Consider the following 10,655-nt stretch of genomic DNA (forward strand, 5'->3'; position numbering starts at 1 on the left):
CGGTTCTACGATGGGAAGTCGGGACTGCTGCAACCCCCCATTACGTCTCCCAGGGGAACAACATGTTGCTTGGAGCATTCCCCGTCGCCGATGAGTGCACTCTCAAGCGATCGCTCATGGGGCAAGACCCATCCTCTGGCTGTAGGGTTCTCTCCAGGTGGCATCCTCTTGTGCGATGCAATGGGGCGGGGACACGCACCCTTCCAGTGCCCCCTTTCACTGGCGGATGGTTCATGTCAAACACCCTACATCGGTCTGACCCACACCAAGAATTCCAAAAAATTGAAGCATGGCCCAGGCGCCTTTGTGCGTTTGGGTCACCAGAAAAAAAACATGAATAAGATAAAAACATGACTCTCAGCAATAGATATCTCGGCTCTCGCCACGATGAAGAATGTAGTGAAATGCGATACTTAGTGCGAATTGCAGAATCTCATGAATCATTGAGTCTTTGAATGCAAGTTGTGCCCAAGGCCTCAGCCGAGGGCACGTCTACTTGGGCGTTGCACTCCAAAATTGACCTCCCGCACGAAGGAGCAGAGATGGCCTTCCTTGCCCGCCAGCAGTGCGGTCGGCTAAAATGAGCACGAGGTCCCTCGCCCCATCGTGACGAGAGGTGGCCTATGCAGGTCGGCGTTGGTTTGTGCGGGTCGAGCGAGGCTAAGTGTGGAACTTCAACCAGGCCACAGCGGCCTGCCAGCATGCAGGTAAAATGTGCTTGGCCCCATTGCCGCGTTCCCAAGTCAGGCATGAATACCCACTAAGTTTAAGCATATCACTAAGCGGAGGAAAAGAAACATACCAGGATTCCCCTAGTAACGGTGAGCGAACTGGGAAGAGCCCAGCATGAAAATCGATGGCTTCGCCTGCCGAATTATAGTCTGTAGAAGCATCCTTAGCGACGGAACGGACTCAAGTCCCCTGGAAGGGGGCGCTGGAGAGGGTGAGAGCCCTGTCGAGCTCAGACCCTGCCGCACCACGAGGCACTATCGGCAAGTCGGGTTGTTTGGGAATGCAGCCCTAATCAGGTGGTAAATTCCATCCAAGGCTAAATACAGGTGAGAGATCGATAGCGAACAAGTACCGTGAGGGAAAGATGAAAAGGACTTTGAAAAGAGAGTTAAAAAGTGCTTGAAATTGCCAGGAGAGAAGCGGATGGAGGTCGGTGATGCGCCCTGATCAGATGCGAAATGGCGTCAGTCGGTCTACCACTCGACTCAGGGGGCGTGCCAGTGCAGGTCATTGCGGCGGCACAAGCGCAGCCTTCTGGTCACACTGTACCTCCGTCGCGGCAGTCAAGGAGTGAAGTGCATGCCTACCAAGGTGGGCCCTTGGGTACCTATGCGCTCGTGGTGCTGGCCAGCGGGCTTTCCATCCCACCGGTCTTGAAACACGGACCAAGGAGTCTAACATGTGTGCGAGTTGGTGGGTTGGGAAACCTGCGAGGTGCAAGTAAGCTGACTGGTGAGATCCCCTCTTGGGGGGTGCACCGCCGACCGACCCTGATCTTCTGTGAAGGGTTTGAGTGCGAGCACACCTGTTGGGACCCAAAAGATGGTGAACTATGCCTGAACAGGGCGAAGCCAGAGGAAACTCTGGTGGAGGCCCGAAGTGATACTAACATGTAAATCATTCGTCTGACTTGGGTATAGGGGCGAAAGACTAATCGAACCATCTAGTAGCTGGTTTCCTCCGAAGTTTCCCTCAGGATAGCTGGAGCTCATGTGTGAGTTTTATCGGGTAAAGCAAATGATTAGAGGCATCGGGGGCGTAACGCCCTTGGCCTATTCTCAAACTTTAAATAGGTAAGGCGGCGCGACTGCTCCATTGAGCCGCGCCATGGAATCGTGAGCTCCAAGTGGGCCAGTTTTGGTAAGCAAAACTCGCGATGCAGGATGAACCAAAAGCCGAGTTACGGTGCCAAATTGTGCACTAACCCAGACCCCACAAAGGGTGTTGGTTGATTAAGATAGCAGGATGGTGGTCATGGAAGTCAAAATCCGCTAAGGAGTGTGTAACAACTCACCTGTTGAATCAACTAGCCTCGAAAATGGATGGCAATGTTAGGAAATCCGGAGATGTCGGCGGGGGCCCCGGGAAGAGTTATCTTTTCTTTTTAACAGCCTGCCCACCCTGAAATCGGTTCAACCGGAGATAGGGTCCAGCGGCTGGAAGAGCACCGCATGTCCCACGGTGTCCAGTACGCCTTTGGCGGCCCTTGAAAATCTAGAGGACCGAGTACCGTTCACGCTTGGTCGTACTCATAACCGCATCAGGTCTCCAAGGTGAACAACCTCTGGTCAATAGAACAATGTAGGTAAGGGAAGTCAGAAAAATGGATCTGTAACTTTGACAAAAGGATTGGCTCTAAGGGCTGGGCCTAGGAGTCTGCGCCCCAAACCCGTGGGTTGTTGGCGGCCTGCCTGAGCTGCTACCGCGGTGAGGGTGGGTCATCGCATGTGGATCGGGCAACGGACGCAGGGCGCTCCCTTCGGGGGGCTTTCCCTAGGCGGTGAACAACTGACTCAGAACTGGTATGGACAAGGGGAATCCGACTATTTAATTAAAACAAAGCATTGCGATGGTCCTTGTAGATGCTGATGCAATGTGATTTTTGCCCAATGCTCTGAATGTCAAAGTGAAGAAATTCAACCAAGCGCAGGTAAACGACGGGAGTAACTATGACTCTGTTAAGGTAGCCAAATGCCTCGTCATCTAATTAGTGATGCACATGAATGGATTAACGAGATTCCCACTGTCCCTATCTACTATCTAGCGAAACCACAGCCAAGGGAATGGGCTTGGCGGAATCAGCGGGGAAAGAAGACCCTGTTGAGCTTGACTCTAGTCCGACTTTGTGAAATGACTTGAGAGGTGTAGAATAAGTGGGAGCCGTTTCGGCGCAAGTGAAATACCACTACTTTTAACATTATTTTACTTATTCCGTGAGGCAGAGATGGGGCAATGCCCCTATTTTTGGCCTTAAGGTGTGTCTAGGCGCACCGATCTGGGCAGAAGACATTGTCAGGTGGGGAGTTTGGCTGGGGCGGCACATCTGTTAAAAGATAATGCAGGTGTCCTAAGATGAGATCAACAAGAACAGAAATCTCATGTGGAACAAAAGGGTAAAAGCTCATTTGATTTTGATTTTCAGTACGAATACAAACTGTGAAAGTGTGGCCTATCAATCCTTTAGACTTTCAGAATTTGAAGCTAGAGGTGTCAGAAAAGTTACCATGGGGATAAATGGCTTGTGGTAGCCAAGCGTTCATAGCGACGTTGCTTTTTGATCCTTCGATGTCGGCTCTTCCTATCATTGTGAAGCAGAATTCACCAAGTGTTGGATTGTTCACCCACCAATAGGGAACGTGAGCTAGGTTTAGACTGTTGTGAGACAGGTTAGTTTTACCCTACTGATGATCCATGCCACAATAGTAATTCAACTTAGTATGAGAGGAACCGTTGATTCACACATTTGGTCATCGCGCTTGGTTGAAAAGCTAGTGGTGCGAAGCTACCATGTGTTGGATTATGACTAAATGCCTCTAAGTCAGAATCCATGCTAGATGCGGCGCATCTCTCTCTCCAGCTGCATTGCGACCCGCAGTAGGGGTGCTCTTGCACCCCCAGGGGCCCGTGTCATTGGCTACCTTCGATCAACGCAACCGCCTGGTCAGAGCAACCTTGGATAACAATTTCAAGTTGTCAGTGAGAAGAATCTTTTGCAGACGACTTAAATAAGTGATGGGGTATTATAAGTGGCAAAGTGGCCTTGCTACCACGATCCACTAAGATTCAGCCCTCTGTCGCCTCGATTCGTGCAACCTCTTTTTTTGGCTCTGTCATAGGTGGGGTTTATAGTTCTAACCTTCTTCGTTGCTCGCTGACCCACATCTCTCTCTCCAGAGTCCCCCGAGGCGGGGTTCCTACCAGTGCCAAGTGCCAAGCGGGGTTGCCGATGGTACGACCCTTCGCCGACCTTTTCTTTGTCCAAGGGCTGAGCGCGGTTTGTGGCGCACTCTTTTCTTCCCCGAATGCCAATTGTGGATGAAAATGATGTGACCCTGGGTTCGCCTTTCTGTCAAAGGGCTAAGTGGGGTTTTCCAAGCTCCGAAGAGGGGTTTCTCATTTGGGTGCCAAGCTGGGCAACCCTTGGGCCGCATTTTTTTCGTCCAAGTGCTGGGCGGGGCTCCGTAGAGGGGTTTCTCATCTGGGGGCCAAGCTGGGCAACCCTTGGGCCACATTTTTTTTTTCCAAGTGCTGGGCGGGGCTTCGAAGAGGGGTTTCTCATTTGGGGGCCGCATCTTTTTCGTCCAAGTGCTAGGTGGGGCTTCGAAGAGGGGTTTCCCACTTGAGGGCCGCATTTTTTTCATCCAAGTGCTGGGTGGGGCTCTGAAGAGGGGTTTCTCATCCGGGTGCCGCATTTTTTTCGTCCAAGTGCTGGGCGGGGCTTCGAAGAGGGGTTTCCCATCTGGGGGCCACATTTTTTTCGTCCAAGTGCTGGGCGGGGCTTTGAAGAGGGGTTTCTCATCTGGGGGCCACATTTTTTTCGTCCAAGTGCTGGGCTGGGCTCTGAAGAGGGGTTTCTCATCTGGGTGCCAAGCTGGGCAACCCTTGTGCCACATTTTTTTCATCCAAGTGCTGGGCGGGGCTCCGAAGAGCGGGGCTGCCTCGATCGGAAGTGGAAGTGGGGTTTCAGGCATTACCCTCGAGCCACCTTTTCATCCGAGAGTTTAGTGAGGCTTTTTACCATTGCAGCTCCCCATGTCCGAAGTGGGGATTTTTGGGTAGGGGCTTTGGGTGTGCATTACGTTTTTGCCCAAGCGTCCAGTGGGGTTTTTGGTGCGCTCCGAAGAGGGGTTATTGGAGCACCCCCTCTTTTTTTGTTCGAGCGTTTGGTGGGGTTTCTCGCATTGGGGCTTCCCAGGCCCGATTGTTGGGTGTGCACCCACCTTGGCGCGCACAAAGTCAGAAGTTGGGTTAATTGCCCGGTTTGCCTTGGGTGCACACCTTCACTAGGGTGGGCACCTTGGTGCGCACAACTTTCCTAGGCTGCGCACCAGGGCGGGCTCAAGATGGCACCCGCGTTCCATTTTTTTCACTATCTTTCAAAATGGAAATTTTAAAATCTCATTTTTTTTGCCTTTTCTGGAAATTAGTGAAGGCAGTGCATCAAAGGTGCGCAACGCTGGTGTGAACCCGGGAGCGCTCCGATGTGTGCTCCAAGGTGTGGTGTGCACAAAGTCGATGCCCAGTTTGCCTCGGGTGCGCACCTCGCGTGCACCTTCACCGGGGTGGGCACCTTGGTGTGTAGACCTTGGTTGGGTTGCGTGCCCTGGTAGGCACCATGGTGCACAGCAAGGAGTTCTCCGAAGTGTGCTCCAAGGTGTGGTGTGCACAAAGTCAAAGCCCGGTTTGCCCCAGGTGCGCACCTCGCGTGCACCTTTGTCGCGGTGGGCACCTTGGCTGGGTTGGGCGCCCTGGTGGGCACCATGCCGTGCACAAAGTCGGAGCCCAGTTTGCCCCAGGTGTGCACCTCCGCTAGGCTGGGCACCTTGGTGCGCAAAACTTGCCTAGGCTGCGCACTAGGGCGGGCTCAAGATGGCACCCGCATTACGTTTTTTTCAATATCTTTCAAAACGGAAATTTTCAAATCTCATTTTTTTCTGCCTTTTCTAGAAATTAGTGAAGGCAGCGCATCAAAGGTGCGCAATGCTGGTGCAAACCTAGGAGCGCTCTGATGTGTTCTCCAAGGTGCGGCGTGCACGAAGTCAGAGCCCGGTTTGCCCCGGGTGCGCACCTCACGTGCACCTTCACCGAGGTGGGCACCTTGGTGTGCAGACCTTGGCTGGGTTGCACGCCCTGGTGGGCACCATGGTGCGCACCAAGGAGCGCTCTGAAGTGTGCTCCAAGGTGCGGCATGCACGAAGTCAGAGCCCGGTTTGCCCCAGGTGTGCACCTCGAGTGTGCACCGGGCGTTCACCTTCACCACGGTGGGCACCTTGGTTGGGTTGCATGCCTTGGTGGGCACCATGCCATGCACGAAGTCAGAGCCCGGTTTTCCCTGGGTGCGCACCTCTACCAGGGTGGGCACCTTGGTGTGCACACCTTGCCTGGGCTGCGCACTAGGGCGGGCTCAAGATGGCACCCGCGTTCTATTTTTTTCACTATCTTTCAAAATGGAAATTTTAAAATCTAGTTTTTTTTTGCCTTTTCTGGAAATTAGTGAATGCAGCGCATCAAAGGTGCGCACCTCGCTGCCCACGTTGGTGTGCTCCGAGGTGCCCACCATGGTGCGCAACATTGGTGCGAACCCGGTAGCGCCCTGATCTGTGCTCCAAGGTGTGGTGTGCATGAAGTCAGAGCCCGATTTGCCCCGGGTGCGCACCTCGCGTGCACCTTCGCCGGGGTGGGCACCTTGGTGCGCACACCTTGGCTGGGTTGCGCGCCCTGGTGGGCACCATGGTGCGCACCAAGGAGCGCTTCGAAGTGTGATCCAAGGTGTGGCGTGCATGAAGTCAGAGCCCGGTTTGCCCCGAGTGCCCACCTCGCGTGCACCTTTGCCAGGGTGGGCACCTTGGCTGGGTTTGCCCCAGGTGCGCTCCGAAGTGGGGTTATTGGAGCGCCCCCTCTTTTTTTGTCAGAGTGTTTGGTGGGGTTTCTCGCATTGGCTCTTCCCAGGCTTGGTTGTTGGGTGTGCACCCACCCTAGCGTGCACAAAGTAGGAAGTAGGGTTAATTGCCTGGGTGCACAAGGTGGGCTCAAGATGGCACCTGTGTTCTATTTTTTTCACTATCTTTCAAAATGGAAATTTTAAAATCTCATTTTTTTTTGCCTTTTCTGGAAATTAGTGAAGGCAGCGCATCAAAGGTGCGCACCTCACTGCCCACCTTGCTGTGCTCCGAGGCGCCCACCATGGTGCGCAACACCGGTGCAATCCTGGGAGCACTTTGAAGTGTGCTCCAAGGTGCGACGTGCACGTTGTCGGAGCCCGGTTTGCCCTGGGTGTGCACCTCGCGTGCACCTTCACCGAGGTGGGCACCTTGGTTGGGTTTGCCCCAGGTGCGCTCCGAAGCGTGGTTAGTGGAGCGCCCCCTCTTTTTTTGTCAGAGCGTTTGGTGGGGTTTCTCGCATTGGCTCTTCCCAGGGCCGGTTGTTGGGTGAGCACCCACCCTGGAGTGCACGAAGTCGAAAGTAGGGTTAATTGCCCGGGTGCGCACCTTCGCCAGGGTGGGCACCTTGGTGCGCATACCTTTCCTGGAAATTAGTGAAGGAAGCGCATCAAAGGTACGCACCTCGCTGCCCACCTTGGTGTGCTCCGAGGTACCCACCACGGTGCACAATGCCGGTGCGCACCCGGGAGCGCTTCGTAGTGTGCTCCAAGGTGCGGCATGCACATTGTTGGAGCCCAGTTTGCCCCGGGTGCGCACCTCACGTGCACCTTCACCGGGGTGGGCACCTTAGCTGGGTTTTCCCTAGGTGCACTATGAAGCGAGGTTATTGGAGTGCCCCCTCTTTTTTTGTCAGAGCGTTTGGTGGGGTTTCTCGCATTGGCTCTTCCCAGGCCCGGTTGTTGGGTGTGCTCCCATCTTGGTGCCCACGAAGTCGGAAGTTGGGTTAATTGCCCGGGTGCGCACGAAGTCAGAAGTTGGGTTAATTGCCCAGGTGTGCACCTTTGCTAGGGTGGGCACCTTGGTGCGCAAACCTTGCTTGTGCTGCGCACCAGGGCAGGCTCAAGATGGCACCCGCATTCCCTTTTTTTCACTATCTTTCAAAATGGAAATTTTAAAATCTCATTTTTTTTTGCCTTTTATGGAAATTAGTGAAGGCAGCACATCAAAGGTGCGCACCTCGCTGCCCACCTTGGTGTGCTCGGAGGTGCCCACCATGGTGTGCAACGCTGGTGCGCACCCAGGAGCGCTTCGAAGTGTGCTCCAAGGTACGGCGTGCACGTTGTCGGAGCCCGGTTTCCTCGGGTGCGCACCTCGCGTGCACCTTCACCGGGGTGGGCACCTTGGCTGGGTTTACCCCGGGTGCGCTTCAAAGTGGGGTTATTGGAGTGCCCCCTCTTTTTTTGTCGGACCGTTTGGTGGGGTTTCTCGCATTGGCTCTTCCCAGGCCCAGTTGTTGGGTGCACTCCCACCCTGTCGCGCGCGAAGTCGGAAGTTGGGTTAATTGCCTGGTTGCGCACCTTCGCCAGGGTGGGCACCTTGGTGCACACACCTTGCCTAGGTTGCGCACCAAGGCGGGCTCAAGATGGTACCCGCATTCCCTTTTTTTCACTATCTTCCAAAACAGAAATTTTAAAATCTCATTTTTTTTGCTTTTTATGGAAATTAGTGAAGGCGGTGCATCAAAGGTGCGCACCTCGCTGCCCAGCTTGGTGTGCTCTGAGGTGCCCACCACAGTGCGCAACGTTGGTGCAAACCCAAGAGTGCCCCAATGTGTGCTCCAAGGTGTGGCGTGCATGAAGTCGGAGCTCGGTTTGCCTCGGGTGCACACCTCACGTGCACCTTCGCCGAGGTGGGCACCTTGGTGCGCACACCTTGGCTAGGTTGCGCGCCCTGGTGGGCACCATGGTGCACACCAAGGAGCACTCCGAATTGTGCTCCAAGGTGCGGCGTGCACAAAGACAGAGCCTGGTTTGCCCAGGGTGTGCACCTCATGTGCACCTTCGTCACGGTGGGCACCTTGGCTGGGTTGTGTGCCTTGGTGGGCACCATGGCGTGCATGAAGTCGGAGCCCGGTTTGCCCCATGTGCGCACCTCGCATGCACCTTCACCGAGGTGGGCACCTCGGTGCGGACACCTCGGCTGGGTTGCACACCCTGGTGGGCACCATGGTGCGCACCAAGGAGCACTCTAAAGTGTGCTCCAAGGTGCGGCGTGCACAAAGTTGGTGCCCGGTTTGCCCCGGGTGCGCACCTCGCGTGCACCTTCGCCACGGTGGTCACCTTGGTGCGCACACCTTGGCTAGGTTGGGCACCTTGGTGGGCACCATGGAGCGCTCCGAAGTGTGCTCCAAGGTGCACACCATGGCCCTCCAAGGTGCTCCAAGGTGCGCAGCATGGCGTGCATGAAGTCGGAGCCCGGTTTGCCTCGGGTGCGCACCTCGCGTGCACCTTCGCCAGGGTGGGCACCTCGGTGCGCACACCTTCTCAATGTTTTTTTGCCTTTTCTGGAAATTGGTGAAGGCAGCGCATCAAAGGTGTGCACCTCGGTGTGCTCCAAGGTGCGAACCCGGGAGCGCTCTGAGGTGTGCACGAAGTCGAAAGTCTGGTTAATTGCCTTGTTTTCCCCGGGTGCGCTCCGAGGTGCGCAACATCGGTGCACTCCAAAGTGTGCTCCAATGTGCGCATGATGGTGTGCACCTGTAGTGCCCATGATTCGGAGCTTAGTTTGCCTTGGGTGCGCACCTTCACCAGGGTGCGCACCTTGCTGCACACATCTTGCTGCACGCCATGGTGCGCTCCGAGGTGCGCTCCAAGGTGCACACGAAGTCGGAGCTCAGTTTTCCCCGGGTGCGCACCTTGCTGCGCACACCTTGGCTGGGCTGCACACCTTGGTGGGCACCATGGTGCACTCTAAGGTGCCCAATATTGGTGCGCACCAAAGAGCACTCCGAAGTGTGCTCCAAGGTGCGCACCTCTCATGCACTCCAAAGTGCGCTCCAAGGTGCGCACCTCTCATGCGTGAAGTCAAAAGTTGGGTTAATTGTCCGGTTTGCCTTGGGTGTGCACCTTCGCCAGGGTGGGCGCCTTGGTGCGCACACCTTGGCACCCATGTTTCCATCATTTTTTTATTTTTTTTGACAATCTCTCAAGTGGGAAATTCTATAATCTCAACTTTTTTTTCCTTTTCAGGAAACTTTTGAATGGAGCGCATCATTGGTGCGCACCGAGGAGCACTTCGAAGTGTGCTCCAAGGTGCGCACCTCCGGTGCGCTCCAAAGTGCTCTCTAGCTACATGCACCTACCCCGGGCATGCACCCAGCCCCACCCAGCTTCGCTCACCTGTCCCGGGCGTCTGGTGTGGAACCTTAGAGTAAGAAACATCGCTGTGCACCTTGGCCAACGTGCACGACTCGATCGAGCGCGCACTGGCCGACGTGCACACCAATTTCAACTAGGTGCGCGCATAATGCCTGGGTTGCACCGTGGCCTGTGTGCTCGAGGTGCCTCGGGTGCGCGCTCAGTGTCACCCCCGTGCATGCGGTAGTGCGGGCACCGCACCCTGGCCCGGCCCTGACGAGAACACAAACAGGCAAAAGGTTAATTCAAATAGCATTGTGATGCCTGACGAAAAACTAAAAAAGGGTGCAACACCGAGACTTCCCGGGAGGTCACCCATCCCAGTACTACTCCGGCCCAAGCGCGCTCAACTGCAGAGTTCTGATGGGATCTGGTGCACTAACGCTGGTATGATCGCACCCGTTATGAGCTCGTCGCAGTGTGTACTTAGCAAACCATGACCCACGTGCGAATCCACCCCGGCCACCCACCCCCGTCGAGGTGCACACCCTCCCTCGCCAAGCCTGCCCCATTCGCCAAGTGTGAACCCTGCCTGGGTGCACGCACCTCGCCAAGGCGTCGGGTGTGCACCCAGCCCAGCCTACATGCGTGCACCTGGACGAGGCATCGTGTGCGCACCCGACCC

The 10,655-nt window shown here is 55.4% G+C and overlaps 2 non-coding genes and 1 pseudogene across 2 annotated transcripts; 2 read left to right on the forward strand and 1 right to left on the reverse strand.

Annotated features, from left to right (window-relative positions):
* Positions 1-352: 352 nt before the first annotated feature.
* LOC131031752 (5.8S ribosomal RNA) lies at positions 353-506 on the forward strand. Its single transcript, XR_009103168.2, has one exon. It is a non-coding gene; the product is annotated as a 5.8S ribosomal RNA (ribosomal RNA).
* Positions 507-733: 227 nt separating this feature from the next.
* LOC131031922 (28S ribosomal RNA) lies at positions 734-3,820 on the forward strand (annotated as a pseudogene).
* A 6,492-nt stretch (positions 3,821-10,312) lies between these two features.
* Positions 10,313-10,431, reverse strand: LOC131873889 (5S ribosomal RNA). The gene has a single exon (XR_009371770.1). It is a non-coding gene; the product is annotated as a 5S ribosomal RNA (ribosomal RNA).
* Positions 10,432-10,655: the final 224 nt, after the last annotated feature.

Source organism: Cryptomeria japonica, chromosome 2 (genome assembly GCF_030272615.1).
Source record: "Cryptomeria japonica chromosome 2, Sugi_1.0, whole genome shotgun sequence".
In the NCBI taxonomy this organism is placed as follows: Eukaryota; Viridiplantae; Streptophyta; class Pinopsida; order Cupressales; family Cupressaceae; genus Cryptomeria; species Cryptomeria japonica.